We start from the raw sequence: 18,856 nt of genomic DNA, 5'->3' as shown, positions 1-18,856 counted from the left end.
CTTGGCATACACAAAGGCGTGATCAAGCCTCAGGAAACCCCCTGTTCCTGAGCATCTAACCCCAAAACCAGAGTCTGTTTTATGCTCTCACCTACACCTCTGACTTTACGGGGGGCTCTCCCCCATAACCGTTTCTCTCAGAGAAGGAGTAAACTTGCAGCCCCAAGGCAATAAAAATTTCTGGGCGTGACAAGAGTGTTTCAGCTTATGGACTCCTCTGAAGGTTATCTAGCCCACCTGTATAGGTTCATCTGGCCACATGTGATTGTTTACAGCCTCCCAACGTGAGAGGGAGGAGATGTTTTAGACTTACTAAAGGCAAATTATTTTGGGGAGTTAGAAATTATTAGTATAGCGGGTTGGTTAGGAATTATATTGGTGAAGGGTTTTTCATTTGTTGTGTCAATAATTGCTGCTAATTCCCTGCTCTGGGTGGGACAAGGATGTTTCAGATCCAACCTCTCTGCTGACAGACTAGCTTGTGTGACAGGATTATCCATATTCCTGCCACTATGCGCATGACTGTTTACTACCTCTTAACCATAAACAGCACAGAGAGTTTTGGAGTATTTTGAGAGTCTTAATTAGCATAGGGCTTTTTCTTCTTCTTGAGTCAATGATTGCTGCCAGGCCTCCATATCCTTAAGCACCTGGGAATATATTAATCAATGTATTTGGAATATAGAAAAGGAAATACAGTAGTTTTTGATGTTAGCAATACTTGACTTTTTGAGTTAATGGATTTTCTCTTTTATAATAGATCACTGTGCTTTGTTATAAATCACTGTGTCCTTGTTATGTAAAAACGTAACTTTATCACTATCTTAAGACCAAACAGATCTTAAGGGGAGCATTGGTGAAAGGATTTTCATTTCTTGGGCTGATGTTTGCTGCTTAATCTCCATGTTCCCTACCCTTATAATGAATAAAACTAACATATAGGAGAAATAAGTATTAACCTTTAAGACTAATCATGTTAACCTTGGGTTAAATAAATTCCTTTCTTGATTGTAACTCACTACACCCTCACCCTATAGGAATGTAACTTTATTTGGAGGGTGGTGCCTGGTTTAAGAAAAAACACCCTTAGAAGAAATAAGTTTTTTGGTTATCAGAAAGAAAGGATCATAAAATGTCAGCAGGTCTCACTCATGGCCAGAAGATGATGTACCTTTTTTATACATTTATGTGAAGCACCTGATTTTGATAAAGGTCAGGACTGCTGACACCCCCATGACTCTGTATTCATCCCTATGTGTAACAAAAGGTATATAAGCAAACCTAAAAATAAAGAAAATGGATCAGTTTCCGGAAAGACTGATTCCCCCATGTCGCTTCTTTCTTGCTCCCGTTTTTCTGGCTGAATTCCCATCTGGAGCATGGATGCTATTCCACGTAATTCAAGTTATTCAGCCTCTTTTTCTCCACTAATCTTCCTACTACACTATCCATTTCTAATCTCTCTATATCTGTGATTAAATATGTATTTTTCCAAAGACGCCAACTCTGTCCCCACCTTCGAATCACCCTGGTTCCACCGGGGCTGGACCCCGGCAGGAAAGCCCAAATCATTGTAATGAAGGTACATACTTTGGACTATGAACAGGGAGACTTCAAAGACAAGATAATAATGTGTTGCGAGTTCTGTGGCATGTGAGATGGTGCTTGAAGGATGAGCCAATTTTTAACTGGCGGTTGTGAGAAAGGTAGGGTATTTCAACTGGAAGAGGCAACTTAATTAATATGGGAGGTTTTAAAGGAATAGTCAATTAGCTACTTTATTTAAAGGCAAATTCTCAGAGCTTGTTGCAAATAGTAGGAAATTAAGTCTATGAATATTTGAGACCCATTTGATATAAATACAGTCAAAAGATTACTTTTCTTTTTTAACTGAACTGATTGGGTTTTGAGGACCCATGTGACCTGATCATCTGATTATTTAAGCTTTAGCTGGGTATATTACCTTTTTTTAAATTCCAATGATGATCTCAAATCCGACTTTGTAAAATCAGTAACATTAAACTCCTACTAACTTATTTTAATGTTTGCCTGTGCATTGGTTTCTCAATCTGTAAAATATGAAACACTGTGTTTCTCAGTTACATGTGGTAAATTAGTTAGTGAAACAGCCACCTTTGAGATTCTTGAAGGAGAAATTTCATATTTTATGTCTCAGTATTAGTATATTGTGAAACACTTTCCTCAAAGAAGGCACATGTAAAACAAATTGAAATAGAATTGTAAAACTAAATATTAAGCCATATGACACCTTCCTAGAGAAACTGAAACATAGGTGTATTTCCCCCTAATTTTAGTCTGATCCTTCAGTTATTCAGAATGTGACCCAGCCATTCCAGACCAAAACATAATTTCCTTCAAATGGAATGCTGAATAAGACTGTGACATTAAGACTGTTTGTGGCCACGGTGCATGAACCAAGACTGAAGAATGCACATTTCATGCCAGTGATCTAAATTTCTTGTCATATTTGGTAATTCAACTTCTATATATATGTGTATACACATATAGATAGATACACATATACATAGGTAAAACTTTTTTAAATTAAGAAAATAGCATTGATCATTTCAAGTATTAAAAGAATTTAAATCAGTGGATTTGCTATCTCAAGAAAAGAAAAACTTAGAAATGTTTTCAGGAACCAGAAGTTTGAAATGAATATTTAAAAGCTATGACCAACCTAGACAGCATATTAAAAAACAGAGACATTACTTTACTAACAAAGATCCATCTAGTCAAAGCTATGATTTTTCCAGTAGTCATGTATGGATGTGAGAGCTGGACTATAATAAAAACCTGAGTGCTGAAGAATTGATACTTTTGAACTGTGATGTTGGAAAAGACTTGAGAGTCACTTGGACCACAAGAAGATCCAACCAGTCCTTCCTAAAGGAGATCAGTCCTGAATATTCATTGGAAGGACTGATGCTGAAGCTGAAACTCCAATACTTTGGCCACCTGATGCAAAGAACGAACTCATTTGAAAACACCCTGATGCTGGGAAGGATTGAAGGTAGGAGGAGAAGGGGATGACAGAGGATGAGATGGTTGGATGGCATCACCCATTCAATGGATATGAGTCTGAGAAAGCTCTGGGAGTAGGTGATGGACAAGGAATCCTGGCATGCTGCAGTCCATGGGCTCTCAAAGAGCAGGACATGACTGAGTGACTGAACTGAATGATAGAACTTCACTTCTGTTCCAGTGTTTGAGAATCCAACTGCCAATGCAGGGGACATGGGTTTGATCTCTGGTTCAGGAAAATCCCACATGGTGTGGGGCAACTAAGCCTGTGCACCACAAATACGGAAGGTCATGTGCCCTAGAGCCAATGCTCCACATCCAAAGAAGCCACTGCTATGAGAAGCTTGTGTACTGCAACTGGCTTCCCAGGTAACACTAGCAGTAAAGGAGAAATGACACTAGCCAATGCAGGAGAAATGAGAGATGCAGGTTTGATCCCTGAGTTGGGAAGATTCCTGGAGGAGGGCACTGCAATCCATTCCAGTGTTTTTGCCTGGAAAATCCCATGGACAGAGGAGCCTGGCAGGCTACAGTCCCTAGCGTTGCAAAGAGTTGAACACAACTGAGCGACTTAGCATGCACAGCTCCATGCTCATCATAGCCAGAGAAAGCCCACATGCAGCAATGAAGAGCCAGTGCAACCAAACAGTAAATTACAATTTTTTAAAAGTAAGAAAAAAAGAGTAAATGATAGATAAAAATAATTCAAGATGGATAATATGTACTTCACACATACAATCACACACAGAAAAAAAACACAAACAGGCCCACAGCACATGATCTTTTGGTGTCTCCCATAACTTTTGTCAAAATGGTCATTGCATTTGGGGATATTTATAAAAGTTTCTAACTCATAGCATACTATTTATCAGGTCATAGTAGTAACTAGTATCCATGTAGTATTTTACATGGTATTTTGACATTCAGTCTTTGGTTCATGACCTTGTGAATTAGACATTATGAATAATGCATCTCCTGTTTACATAGGAAGAAACTGATTTGGAGAAGATAAGAAACTGCCCTTAGACTGCACAGGAAACAAGCTAGTTTCTAATTTCTCTTTGACAGCTCTTTCTACTGCAACATAGTAGTTGCCTTTTATCATTATGAATATACTTTTAAAGCCTTCTACAGATCAGTCACTGTCAATCAAGGAATCAGACAAATTTTGTAAACCTTGTGGGAACAGCTCAGTCAAAAAGTTGACTCTCCTCAGGAAAATATAATTATTACCCTACTTTTCATGATGAAAATGTGGTTCTAAGATTTTTCCTAGACCTTCTTCTATGAATATTAATAATAGAGCTAAATGTCATGACCCTACAAATACTAGGTTTATGCTTTAAATGTAAGATTGAATGCAAAGCAAATGGGATGCCACGTACCCAAGACAGCTTGATACATTTCCCGAATCAGCAGCCCTCAAAATGCCTCATTACCAACCCATTTGCAAGGTTCCCCCAGACATGACAACTCAGGAAACCCAAAACCCCAACCAACTTGGATGAGATTTCTAGGTCAAACCCTGAATCCTCTCCTAATTTTCTGTGCCATCACAAAATACACAAAACTCGTCTGAGTCTTTTTTATGATACAAGCATAGAACCATTTCCAAGCTATCCCAAATGGCATTCCACATGGTAACTTGAGTGGAGTGAAATAGATGGTAGAGAAATTATTCATACCTCAAAGAGCAAACTAAAGACCTCCTACCCTGCAATTTGGGCTTAACTTAAGGTCCTACAGAAAGAGCTGCATTCAGGAGCTTGGGTGGTCCCACCCTGGCAGGGGTTGAGCAAAAGTAAAGCAATGCATGAGGCACAGAAGACAAGCTTTTAGAACTAAATGCAGCTATGATACCAACACAGCAGCCAACATCCACCCCTTTCTGTTGTAATGCACGGTTTTTTAAATGTAGTCATTTGTTCTTGACCAGAATGTAACAAAGTATGTTCTTTCATTCTTGAGTTTTTCATTCAGAACACTGTGTCCTAAAGGAGACTAATTTCCACCCTGAAAAATAATTGGGTGTGGCCATGTGGATGAAAGAAAATCCTTTCAATCTCTTGTCTTCTACTCATAAATTACCAGGGCTTAAATATGTGGCATTAAAAAGTAGCAGGACAAGAACAGTCAGTACATAGCAGAAGAAATATAAGCAGCCAACTGTATTAGTAGCCAAAGAAATCAAACCAGTAATCAAATAGTAGTTTCACCTATTATATTGGCACAGAGTTTAACATAATTTAAAACATCTAGTATTCTTTAGGATATGAGAAAATGGATTCTTATTAACTGATGATAAAAGTGTAGATTGATAAAATGTGTCTGGAAAGTAACGTGGAAATTTATCGAAAAGATTTAATTCACGCATGGAAGAACTTCTGAGTTAAATAATATGATTTATTTTGACAGTATTCATTAGAAAGCTTGTAAGGGTTTATACTTCAATAAAAACAGAATGCTGATTGATTAGACGGCTGTTCTTTGGTTAGGGCCATGAGATCACAAAGAGACAAGACCGAGTGACTAAGCATGCGGATGCTACACTAGTTTTAAAATACTTTGATTATCATCCCGATTTGAATCTACCGGCACTCATTTGAATGTATCTCCCATACTAGATGTTAGTCTGTTTTTTTAAAAATTAGTGATGTGGTAGGATCTAAATAGTATGACTCTGATTTATTTTTCACGAAGTATTTGTTGGTAAGATTGAAAGTGTTTTCATATACTTAGCATGGTATTTTTTATGGAGAATGAAGGAATTTTTAAATTCCCCTTTTCTTGGGGAAAAAGTAGGCTTGGAGAAAGATATGATTTAATTTTTTTATTCTTTGGATATGACAAGCTGGCGAATGCACTAATAAGAAAATCATAATCAATGAACCACTACCTGCCCCAAATGGGTTGTTAGGGTCTTAGATGTTCTAAAATATTCCAAGTAGTTTTAGTATTGGTTTTACCATACATGCTGTTTTTAAACAAGATTTCTCTTGTTAATTATTCTGTCCTTGGCTCAAATGAATAGCAGTCTGGAACACACCTCAGCCAACATGGGAAGCAGAAGGGAGAAATCAAAACAGGATGATAAAATTCACACCAATTAGTTCACAAGATCAAAAATGTCCATATGGAAGGTACAAAAATGTCCACATGGAAGGTAAAATGCCATCTTCTCTTTCTACAACTTTCACTCAAATAGCAGGATGAAGATTCTCATATTTCAAGATTCATATATTCCATAGCTTAAGACAGACAAATTACCAAATGACAGTTTCATACCATAGTTCCCATTGTCCGCTACTAGCTAACTCAAATAGGCAAATTTATATTATGTATCTGGAAGAGAACTAATTAAGTTTTCAGGAATCTTGAAAATAAGCTTCCAGCATAAAAATGGAAAATAGGTTGAAGAATATTAATAAATGTTAATAAAACTTGATAAGTATGAAAGTAGAGGAAAATTGCATGGGAAACTTTTTGCTCTGGCAAACAGCTTGACGTGCTTCTCCCTTAAAACTCCATAGATGATTTCCATATTCACATCTGTATTTATCATGCCAGAGAAGGACTAAAGGGAGGAAGAAAAGGAATGTCAGTGGCTGGCAAGGAACAGGAAAGCCTGCTGTGCTTCAGGAATTCAGGTTTTACATCATACATAGTTAAGATGCTACTCATACCAAAGACAGATCACTGTTTTCCCCTTAATTACCTGTGCATACTATCCTGGAAAGATTTTCACAATTAAACTTTGGCCTTCTTTTCAGCATTCCTTCAGTATATTTGACAAATTCACAACCAATGTGTTTCAGATGGAACTGCTTAGAAAAGCATGCCATATTTTCCATCTATTCATTGATTTCTAACAACTTAGATTTGTGCCTTAATTTCTTAATAGCAGCTAACAAACAGTGGAAGTGACAGATAGATTCAAGGGATTAGGTCTGATAGATAGATGGCTGAGGAGGCCTTACAAATAGATGAGAAAAGAAAAGAAGTGAAAGGCAAAGGAGAAAAGGAAAGATAACCCCATTTGAATGCAGAGTTCCAAAGAATAGCAAGAAGAGATAAGAAAGCCTTCCTCAGTGATCAGCGCAAAGAAAAAGAAGAAAATGATAGAATGGAAAAGACTAGAGATCTCTTCAAGAAAATTAGAGCTACCAAGGGAGACTTTAATGCAGAGGTGGGCACGATAAAGGACAGAAATGGTATGAACCTAACAGAAGCAGAAGATATTAAGAAGAGGTGGCAAGACTACACAGAACTATACAAAAAAATCTTCATGACCCAGATAACCATGATGATGTAATCACGTACCTAGAGCCAGACATCCTGGAATGCGAAGTCAAGTGGGCCTTAGGAAGCATCACTACAAACAAAGCTAGTGGAGGTAATGGAATCCCAGTTGAGCTATTTCAAATTCTCAAATGATGATGCTGTGAAAGTGTTGCACTCGATATGCCAGCAAATTTGCAAAACTCAGCCATGGCCACAGGACGGGAAAAGGTCAGTTTTCATTCCAATCCCAAAGAAAGTAATGCCAAAAAATGTTCAAACTGCTGCACAATTGCACTCATCTCACATGCTAACAAAATAACGCTCAAAATTCTCCAAGCCAGGCTTTGACAGTACATGAACCATGAACTTCCAAATGTTTAAGCTGGATTTAGCAAATGCAGAGTAACAAATTAAAGTAAAGAAATTAAACTGCCAACATCCATTGGGTCATCAAAAAAGCAAGAGAGTCCCAGAAAAACATCTACTTCTGCTTTATTGACCATGCCAAAGCCTTTGGCTGCATAGATCACAACAGACTGTGGAAAATTCTTAAAGAGATGGGAATACCTGATCACCTAACCTGCCTCCTGAAAAATCTGTATGCAGGTCAAGAAGCAACAGTTAGAACTGGACATGGAACAACAGACTGGTTCCAAGTTGGGAAAAGAGTACATCAAGGCTATATATTGCCACCCTGCTTACTTAACTATATGCAGAATACAGCACTCTTTTCAGGGAATCTGTCTCCAATTTTGGAATGTCCATAACTACAAGCAAAGAAAGTACCACACAGAAGAGAATGAGTTAACAGTTACTATCCAGGAAATATCATTCAATGTCTATTTGAATAGGCCTTCAGTTCTAGACCTTTACAGTTGTGGGACTAAAAGTAGTACATTCAGTATGATAGAATGTCCAGTAAGGTATGATGATACTTGCTTGAAGAGAAATCATTTACAAGACATTGCACCTTGAATAATTTAAAGGTAAGCACCATTGACATACCTGTTAGACTGCATAAACTCAGAATACAATATACATTGATGAGATCTTTGCCATCTATACATATTAAATAAGCATTCAGTTTTAGACAGTTGTGAACTTTCTGACTATGGGCACTGTTCCTAATGATAGGCATATATAGTACCCTGTAGTATACAGAAAAAAAAAAAAAATGAGGAAAGGAAAATCTATATTTTAGTCCCAGTTGATTAATTCTCTCTGAAAAGTTATCTATGGTTTCTGAACTGTCATTTACCTGAGATCTTAATCAAGAAAGTTGAGTGCCAAAGAACTGATGCTTTTGAACTATGGTGTTGGAGAAGACTTTTAAGAGTCCCTTGGACTGCAAGGAGATCAAACCAGTTAATCCTAAAGGAAATCACTCCTGAATATTCATTGGAAGGACTGATGCTGAAGCTGAAACTCCAGTACTTTGGTCACCTGATGTGAAGAACTGACTCCTTGGAAAAGACCCCGATGCTGGGAAAGATTGAAGGCAGGAGGAGAAGGGGCTGACAGAGGATGAGATGGTTGGATGGCATCACCACCTCGATGGACATGAGTCTCAGCAAGCTCTAGGACTTGGTGACAGACAGGGAAGCCTGGCGTGCTGCAGTCCATGGGGTCACAAAGAGCTGGGCACGACCGAGTGACTCAACTAAACTGAGCTGAGCACAGCATAGACCACAATGCATTCCAGTGGAAATAATGACTTGAGAATCACCAATTGCGAAAGAGCAGAACTGACTTTCGTGTTTATCTAAGGACTTTCCGTGGAACAATGATTATTAAATTAAGTTCTTATCTCCTCTATTATAGGATTTTCCTGGAAGAATTGCAGTTGGGAAAGTGGCCCCTTTCTTATGGTTAAACTCAGTCCTTTAGTGCTGCATGCTGTGATCATTAGGGCTTGCAAAATCCCTTTTGCAGACTTGCAAGAAGGCTTTTTACATTCTCTCCATCATAGTTTATGTACCTAAAGAACAAAGATAGAATCACTGAACTCATACAATTGCAAGGTTCAGTGGAATTACATTATTGAACTTCTATTGCTAACAATGAAAGACATCTATTCTCAGTATTACTGTAAGAGCCAAGCTGGAAAGAAACTTTCAGATAATCTATGCAAACAAAATATTTGTCTTAAAATTAATAGAAAATGATTTTTTCTGTTATGATCTCTATTTCACATATAACCTACTTTGATAAGGTCTTCTATAAAAGGAAGTAAAAATATTTTTATATTTCTAAATGTTATATTTGGCTCTTACATAGTCTAATATATGGATCATTGTTCAAACTTATAATTTTTAACCCAAATATTTTTATCATGTAGTCACTGTATAAATTTAGTTCACTGAAGAACAAGAAACAAAAGAATTTATAAAAAATAGAATTTTATAATTGAAATGTTGTAAAACTTATTTAACTCCTTTAGTGCTTACTGAATTTATTCATTTCTCATTCTTTTGCAATAATAATGCTAAAGTAGATACATAGAATTTAAGATAACTAAGTTTAGGAAAACAATTGGAAATAGATTAAGAGAAAATGATACTAAAAAGGGTAACAAGTACTTTTGACAAGTCATGACAAGATATAAGACCTGGTTCTTAAATTCAAGGAACCAACTGTAGTGGAAACCAGTACCTTTTTTTTTTTTTCTCCTCCTGTATACCTAGCTACATTATGTTTCCCATTCACCCTTTGCAACAAGAGTAGTCATGCTACTGAGTCCTGACCAGTGAAATTTGGGCCACAGAGATGTGCAACACTTCCACACCTGGCTTTCCTCTTCTGCTAGTTGAATGGACCCTACTCTAGGACTTAAGGGAGGATAGACCAGCAAATTAGAAGGAGCCTGGGTTTTCAAATGACCACAAAAGTGGTTTACAACCGGAAACACATACATTAACTTTTGTGTGAGTAAGAAATAACTCATTGCATTAAGCCACTGACATTTTGGAGTTTAATGCTCAACATAACCAATTTAGTAAAGCAAAGGGAAACTTTAAAAAGTTAAAAATTTTACTTCAGTACACATATACATACATATAAGCTCATGCATAACTGGAGAAATCTGAACAAGCTCTGTGGATTTTACCCATGTCAAATTCTTGGCATCCTTATTATGCTATAGTTATACAGGATGTTAACTTTGGGAAGGGGAAACTAAGTGGAAAAGTACAGAGACCTTCCTGTACATTTATTTGCAACAGCCTATATATCTATAATTATATCAAAATAACTTAAAATTTTAAATATTTCCCTTGATTAGAGGTAAAAATTGTTTCAAATATTTAGGGAAAACCAAAATTGATTTTTCTTATTTGCTCACTATATAGGTACAAATGAGGTATTTATATCATTAAAAAAAGTTGTAGAATATAGAAACTGTCAAAGTGGAGATTTTACTTCTAATTCTTATAGTAACTTTTCACAAAAACTGAAAGACAGTATAAGTTGAAGCATTATTTGGTAACAATGATTTGGTAATGATCTAAAATGACATGATCCAAAAGCATAAGTGTCTATTTGAAAAACTAGATTTTAAACAAATTAAAAAAAGATAACAGCTCAGAGTTTTTCAAGCATTTTTTATTTTGATTCATACTGGATAATGCTCATATCCACAACACACACCCATGTGTATCAGGTGCAGCTTCCCTCTACCACTCAGAAAGAAGATAATGGAATCAAGAGCATTAGAACAATACAATCATTAAACCAACCTTGACTTTGCTCTTACTCACTTTTTAATATAAATTATTTGTCTTCTTCAGGACTTTCTTATTATCAAAAAATAAGTAGTAATACACTGTGGAAGAATATTTTGCTAACTCTTTGTGGTTAGAAAGAATCCACTAGAGTGAGTTTCTTGGTCTGTCAGACAAAGTTAAGACCTATACCCTATGGCTTTTTGACAAGTAGACAAATCATATCATGCTGCCTGTAAAACTCAATGTCTCTGCCATCTCTTTACCAGAGTGGATTCCACATGGCATCTCCCTCACCAGAGATGTGATGCCTGTGATCACTAGAGCAGGAGTTCCTCACTTTTATTGCAAGTGTGTTAGTTGCTCAGTCGTGTCCAACTCTTTACAACACTATGGACTGTAGTCCATCAGGCTGTCTGCCCTTGGAATTCTCAAGGCAAGAACACTGGAGTGGGTAGCCATTTTCTTCTCCAGGGGATCTTCCCAACCCAGGGCTTCAGCTCCAGTCTCTTGCATTGTAGGTGGATTCCTTTCCATCTGAGCCATCAGAGAAGAAGAAGCCACATTTTACTGAAAGAGTTGTGCATTTTATCCTTGTGCTCCAGCAAAGCAAGAACTTACAAGAATGAGAAATTTCTTATTATAGGAAAGAGGTTCAAAGAATGAGACAGCTCACAAAAGAGTGACAAATATCTGCTAGACAGCACATACATAGATTCACATTTAAAACAAGATGTTATAGGGGAGCTGCAGTTGCAGCTCCTCTGCACAAACTGAGATGCTGGAATAAGGGCCCAGGCCAGCAGTGATCTGGAGTACTTCTGCAGCCAGGGCAAGGCCCTACATTGCTTCCAGGTAGGGACTTGCTCCTCTCCCGCAGGCCTATGCCTCCATGCTTATGGTCAATGAGTGGGGCAACCACTGTGAGTTCTGCTTCACCGGGAAAGGAGGATTGTCCAAATGTGGAAGATGCAAGTGGACATTTTACTGTAAGGTAACATGTGAGAAAGATGACTGGCTGATGCACAAGCTGGAATGTTCTCCTGTGATTGTTTTGGGGGGAAACTGGAATTGCAAGAATTCTGGCTATACATAAAATCCACCCAGAAAGAACACCTTCAGAGAAATGTTAGCCATAAAGGAATTGGAGTCACATCTGGGTAAATTAGATAATGAAAAGAAGGATTTGATTCAGAAGGAAGCTTGCTGCTCTGTATCGCTTTCATTCCAAGCACCTTCAGTTCCCCAAAAATGATATCCTGGTAGTTCACTTCATACAGGTTAACTGTCATGGATTTACAATCGAAGATGAAGAAATTTCTCATTTGGGATCAGCAATATTTGCTGATATTGCACCAATGTCATTGTGACCTGCAAAGGGACCCTGGCAGAAGTCAGAGAAATCCACCCAGGAGAGGAGATTTTTACCAGCTACGTTGATGTACTGTACTCAACAGAAGATATGAATGACTGTTTAAGAGACTCTTATTTTTTTTACTTGTAAGAGCAAGGATGTACCAACAAAGACAAGGATAAGGCCAAGGTGGAAATCTGGAAGTTCACCTATACCCCAGAGGCAGACACATGATCAGATATATTTGCAATGTACTGAGTTACAAAGGGCCAAGCACTACACAAGTTCCCCAGTGAGCAGCCGGGGATCTGAGAACTCAGCCAGGAGAAGAGCTGTATGTTTGAGGACAGTAACATGTATAAGATGCACATGATGTGCCAAGCCATGCCATCTACTTGTACATGCAGAACTGGGAGGGAGCCCTGCCATACAGACAGAAAACCACCCAGCCCTGCAGTAAGCACTGTCCTTTATATGCCCTCAGCCTCCACGTGGCTAAAGTTAGGAAGACTGTAGGTGGACCTGGAGAACAAAGCTTCTGGGGAGAGAGCGCTGAGTTCAGTTCAGTTCAGTTCAGTCACTCAGTCGTGTCCGACTCTTTGCGACCCCATGAATCGCGGCACGCTAGGCCTCCCTGTCCATCACCATCTCCCGGAGTTCATTCAGAATCACGTCCATCAAGTCTGTGATGCCATCCAGCCATCTCATCTTCTGTCATCCCCTTCTCCTCCTGCCCCCAATCCCTCCCAGCATCAGAGTCTTTTCCAATGCGTCAACTCTTCGCATGAGGTGGCCAAAGTACTGGAGCTTCAGCTTGAGCATCATTCCTTCCAAAGAAATCCCAGGGCTGATCTCCTTCAGAATGGACTGGTTGGATCTCCTTGTAGTCCAAGGGACTCTCAAGAGTCTTCTCCAACACCACAGTTCCAAAGCATCAATTCTTCGGTGCTCAGCCTTCTTCACAGTCCAACTCTCACATCCATACATGACCACTGGAAAAACCATAGCCTTGACTAGACGGATCTTAGTCGGCAAAGTAATGTCTCTGCTTTTGAATATGCTATCTAGGTTGGTCATAACTTTTCTTCCAAGGAGTAAGCGTCTTTTAATTTCATGGCTGCAGTCACCATATGCAGTGATGTTGGAGCCCCCAAAAATAAAGTCTGACACTGTTTACCCATCTATTTCCCTTGAAGTGATGGGACCAGATGCCATGATCTTCATTTTCTGAATGTTGAGCTTTAAGCCAACTTTTTGACTTTCCTCTTTCATTTTCATCAAGAGGCTTTTTAGCTTCTCTTCACTTTCTGCCATAACGGTGGTGTCATCTGCATATCTGAGGTTATTGATATTTCTCCCGGCAATCTTGATTCTAGCTTGTGTTTCTCCCAGTCCAGCGTTTCTCATGATGTACTCTGCATAGAAGTTAAATAAGCAGGGTGACAATATACAGCCTTGATGTACTCCTTTTCCTATTTGGAACCAGTCTGTTGTTCCATGTCCAGTTCTAACTGTTGCTTCCTGACCTGCATACAGATTTCTCAAGAGGCAGTTAGATGGTCTGGTATTCCCATCTCCTTCAGAATTTTCCACAGTTTATTGTGATCCACACAGTCAAAGGCTTTGGCATAGTCAATAAAGCAGAAGTAGATGTTTTTCTGGAACTCTTGCTTTTCCCATGATCCTGCAGATGTTGGCAATTTGATCTCTGGATCCTCTGCCTTTTCTAAAACCATCTTGATCATCAGAAAGTTCACGGTTCACGTGTTGCTGAAGCCTGGCTTGGAGAATTTTGAGTATTACTTTACTAGCATGTGAGATGAGTGCAATTGTGCGGTAGTTTTGAGCATTCTTTTGCATTGCCTTTCTTTGGGATTAGAATGAAAACTGACCTTTTCTAGTCTTGTGGCCACTGCTGAGTTTTCCAAATTTGGTGGCATATTGAGTGCAGCACGTTCAGAGCATCACCTTTCAGGATTTGAAACAGCTCAGCTGGAATTCCATCACTTCCACTAGCTTTGTTCATAGTGATGCTTTCTAAGGCCCACTTGACTTCACATTCCAAGATGTCTGGTTCTAGATTAGTGATCACATCATCATGATTATCTGGGTCGTGAAGATCTTTTTTGTACAGTTCTTCCATGTATTCTTGCCACCTCTTCTTAATATCTTCTGCTTCTGTTAGGTCCATACCATTTCTGTCCTTTATCGAGTCCATCTTTGCATGAAATGTTCCCCTGGTATCTCTAATTTTCTTAAAGAGATCTCTAGGCTTTCCCACTCTGTTGTTTTCCTCTATTTCTTTGCATTGATCACTGAGGAAGGCTTGCTTATCTCTTCTTGCTATTCTTTGGAACTCTGCATTCAGATGCCTATATCTTTCCTTTTCTCCTTTGCTTTTCACGTCTCTTCTTTTCACAGCTATTTGTAAGGCCTCCCCAGACAGCCATTTTGCTTTTTTGCATTTCTTTTTTGCATGGGGATGGTCTTGATCCCTGTCTCCTGTACAATGTCACGAACCTCATTCCATAGTTCATCAGGCACTCTATCTGTCAGATCTAGGCCCTTAAATTGATTTCTCATTTCCACTGTATAATCATAAGGGATTTGATTTAGGTCATACCTGAATGGTCTAGCGGTTTTCCCTATTTTCTTCAATTTGAATCTGAATTTGGTAATAAGGAGTTCATGATCTGAGCCACAGTCAGCTCCTGGTCTTGTTTTTGTTGACTCTATAGAGCTTCTCCATCTTTGGCTGCAAAGAATATAATCAATCTGATTTTGGTGTTGACCATCTGGTGATGTCCATGTGTAGAGTCTTCTCTTGTGTTGTTGGAAGAGGGTGTTTGCTATGACCAGTGCATTTTCTTGGCAAAACTCTATTAGTCTTTGCCCTGCTTCATTCAGGATTCCAAGGCCAAATTTGCCTGTTACTCCAGGTGTTTCTTGACTTCCTACTTTTGCATTCCAGTCCCCTGTAATGAAAAGGACATCTTTTTTGGGTGTTAGTTCTAAAAGGTCTTGTAGGTCTTCATAGAACCATTCAACTTCAGTTTCTTCAGCGTTACTGGTTGGGGCATAGACTTGGATAACTGTGATATTGAATGGTTTGCCTTGGAGACGAACAGAGATCACTCTATCGTTTTTGAGACTGCATCCAAGTACTGCATTTCGAACTCTTTTGTTGACCATGATGGCTATTCCATTTCTTCTGAGGGATTCCTGCCCACAGTAGTAGATATAATGGTCATCTGAGTTAAATTCACCCATTCCAGTCCATTTTAGTTCGCTGATTCCTAGAATGTCGACGTTCACCCTTGCCATCTCTTGTTTGATCACTTCCAATTTGCCTTGATTCGTGGATCTGACATTCCAGGTTCCTATAAAATATTGCTCTTTACAGCATTGGACCGTGCTTCTATCACCAGTCACATCCACAACTGGGTATTGTTTTTGCTTTGGCTCCATCCCTTCATTCTTTCTGGAGTTATTTCTCCACTGATCTCCAGTAGCATATTGGGCACGTACTGACCTGGGGAGTTCCTCTTTTGGTATCCTATCATTTTGCCTTTTCCTACTGTTCATGGGGTTCTCAAGGCAAGAATACTGAAGTGGCTTGCCATTCCCTTCTCCGGTGGACCACATTCTGTCAGACCTCTCCACCATGACCCACCCGTCTTGGGTTGCCCCACAGGCATGGCTTGGTTTCATTGAGTTAGACAAGGCTATGGTCTTAGTGTGATTAGATTGACTAATTTTCTGTGAGTATGGTTTCAGTGTGTCTGCCCTCTGATGCCCTCTTGCAACACCTACCATCTTACTTGGGTTTCTCTTACCTTGGGCGTGGGGTATCTCTTCACGGCTGCCTGAGCAAAGCACAGCCGCTGCTCCTTACTTTAGATGAGGGGTATTTCCTTACCGCCACAGTTCCTGACCTTCTTCGTGGGATAGCTCCTCTAGGCTCTCCTGCGGCCAGCACAGCCACCGGTCCTTGGGTTGCCCTTCCCAGCCACCGGCATTGGCCTCGGGCCTGTGTGGCTCTTCCCAGCTGCCACCCCTGGCCTTGGGCGCGAGGTGGCTTCTCCCGGCCTCCCCTGACCTCGGACGTTGGCTGTCTCCTCCTGGCCGCTGCTGGCCTCGGATGCTGGGCAGCTCCTCCCGGCAGCCAGCCATCCTGACCTCAGACGCGGGGTGTCTCCTCCCGGCTGCCACTGACCTCGGACGCGGGGTAGTTCCTCTCCGCTGCCGCCCCTGACTTCGGACATGGGGGTGGCTCCTCCCGGCCGTTTCTGCGCCAGTCGCAGCCTGGCACTCTGGGCCGCTGTCCCTGACTTCGGATGTGGGGTAGCTCTCGGCAGCGCTTAGTGCGCCGGCCCGCTGCCGCCACCGCCGCCGCTGCGTGCGCTTAGTAGAAAGCCATTATCAGCATGGAAGTTTGTGTGTGTGTTTAGTTGCTTAGTCATGTCCAACTTTTTGCAACCCCATGGACTGTAGCTTTTCAGGTTTCTCTGTCTATGGAATTTTCCAAGCAAGAATACTGAAGTGGGTTGCCATTTTCTACTCTAGGGGATCTCCCTGACTCAGGGATTGAACCCACGTCTCCTATGTCTCCTTCATTGGCAGGTGGGTTCTTTACCACTGCACCATCTGAGAAATCCCAACAGAGAAGTATCTGATGGCCGAGATAATCTGTACATTTCTGAGATCAAACAGGAACTGGAAAATCACTGACATATGCCAACATTTTAGTTTTTATTTAAACCCTTGTGCAGAAACCTTCAAGGATTTGACATTTCAAATCATACACATCATGTCAACATTTCTGTAAACTCAATAGAAGGGAAACATGACTCGCACTTAAACCTGATAGATGGCTTACTTGGACTTTGGTCTTAATCTTTTACCCTAATATCAAATTACTATTTGAATGCTTTTTTTTTTTTTTTTTTTGGTAAGAGATAATGGCATGGTTTCATATATTATAATATACTTCAGACAGATTGAGTTTAAAAATGCAGTTATTTTTTTCCTTCATGCCTACTGTAATGTTCTGAACAAACATGAATGATGAAAGAAAATTTAAAAGGTAGTAGTAAAAAATGAATAAATATAATGTTATTTTTCTCCTTGGCAGTTAAGAATTCTGGCAAACACTGCCTCAGTCAGGTAATGAAGGTCAACCTCACCAAAATAATAATTCATGTTCCCCCAACACAGTGCGGTGTCATGAGAATGGAAGTGCATCCTGTGACCATCCTTCCCCAAAAGCACGATCTCATTTAACAATGAGAAAAGCATCAGGCAAGAGACAAAATAGCTGAAGAGCACTCTTTAAAACAAAATCATCAAAAATAGGCAAAGACTGAGACTCTGTCATAAAGCAGAGAAGGCGAAGAGGACATGATGACTAAATATAACATCCTGGAAGGGATCCTGGAACATAAAAGACATAGGAAAAAATTAGTGAACCCTAAATAAAATGTGGAGTACTTCTAAGACTTCTGGCTAAGATCAAATGTGAATAAAATGAGGAGTTCAGTTAAAAGTAACGTACCAATGTTGGCTACTTACTTGTGACACATGTACCATAGTAATATAACATCAATAATAAGGGAAACTGGGCATGTGAGGGTATAGGAGAACTCACTGTACTGTCTTCAACTTTTATGTAAATAAAAAAACTATTATTAAAAAAGATTACTTTTGCACCAGCTGGTTAATGTTCTTGTGGACACTGGAGTGAAAATATTCCCCCATTTTCTCCCTCACTTTTCAGTAATGACTGGTAAAGTACTTTATGACAACAGTTTTACTATTAAGTTTTTTTAAGACATCATGATACCATTGTCATTTGTGGCTTCTTTTCATTTTAACCAAAATTGATTCAAAGTATTTAAGACTTGTAATTTTCTATTTCAACAGTGTCTCACAAATAATCACAAGCAACTGCGACTAACAGTTTCCATAGACTATTAGATCTGGAAAATATTTCTATGCTGATGTTATATCTGGACAGTAGTGGTTCAGAGTTACATATCCTGATAGACTCTGGGGCTGGGAATATTCTTATTCATATTAAAAATGGGATTTAGCCTGTGATTGTGAACATTAAGGGGCTAAATCAGTTATTCTCATTGAATGAAAGGCATCTCTTCTCCATATGGAGGTAAGCTGTGGGGGATTTACCAGAGGAATTTAACAAACCATTATAAACTTGTTCTGAACATTTTCAAAAAATAGTATTACTTATAAAACTGATGTGTAACCAAAATATACTAGGTTGGACCCTTTAATTAAAGTCAAATTCGCATTCAAGAACATACCTGTATGTCTGAATTCTCAACCACTGAGGAGTAACTTTATTAAAAAGTATTATTTAAACCTGATTAGCTGCTGACTCTGCCAGAATGTCAAAAGAGAAGGAATTGTAAACCTTTTGGGCAGGGTGTGGGTTTGG

At 39.3% G+C, this 18,856-nt stretch overlaps 1 pseudogene; it reads left to right on the top strand.

The window, feature by feature from the left end:
• LOC128053554 (N-lysine methyltransferase SMYD2-like) overlaps window positions 1–17,130 on the top strand; it is a 46,082-nt pseudogene extending 28,952 nt beyond the window's left edge.
• The last annotated feature ends 1,726 nt before the right edge of the window (window positions 17,131–18,856 follow it).

The sequence above is a fragment of the Budorcas taxicolor genome, chromosome 9, assembly GCF_023091745.1.
Source record: "Budorcas taxicolor isolate Tak-1 chromosome 9, Takin1.1, whole genome shotgun sequence".
NCBI lineage: Eukaryota > Metazoa > Chordata > Mammalia > Artiodactyla > Bovidae > Budorcas > Budorcas taxicolor.
Note: the sequence above shows the minus strand (reverse complement) of the source record. Positions and strands in the feature narration are given on the sequence as shown.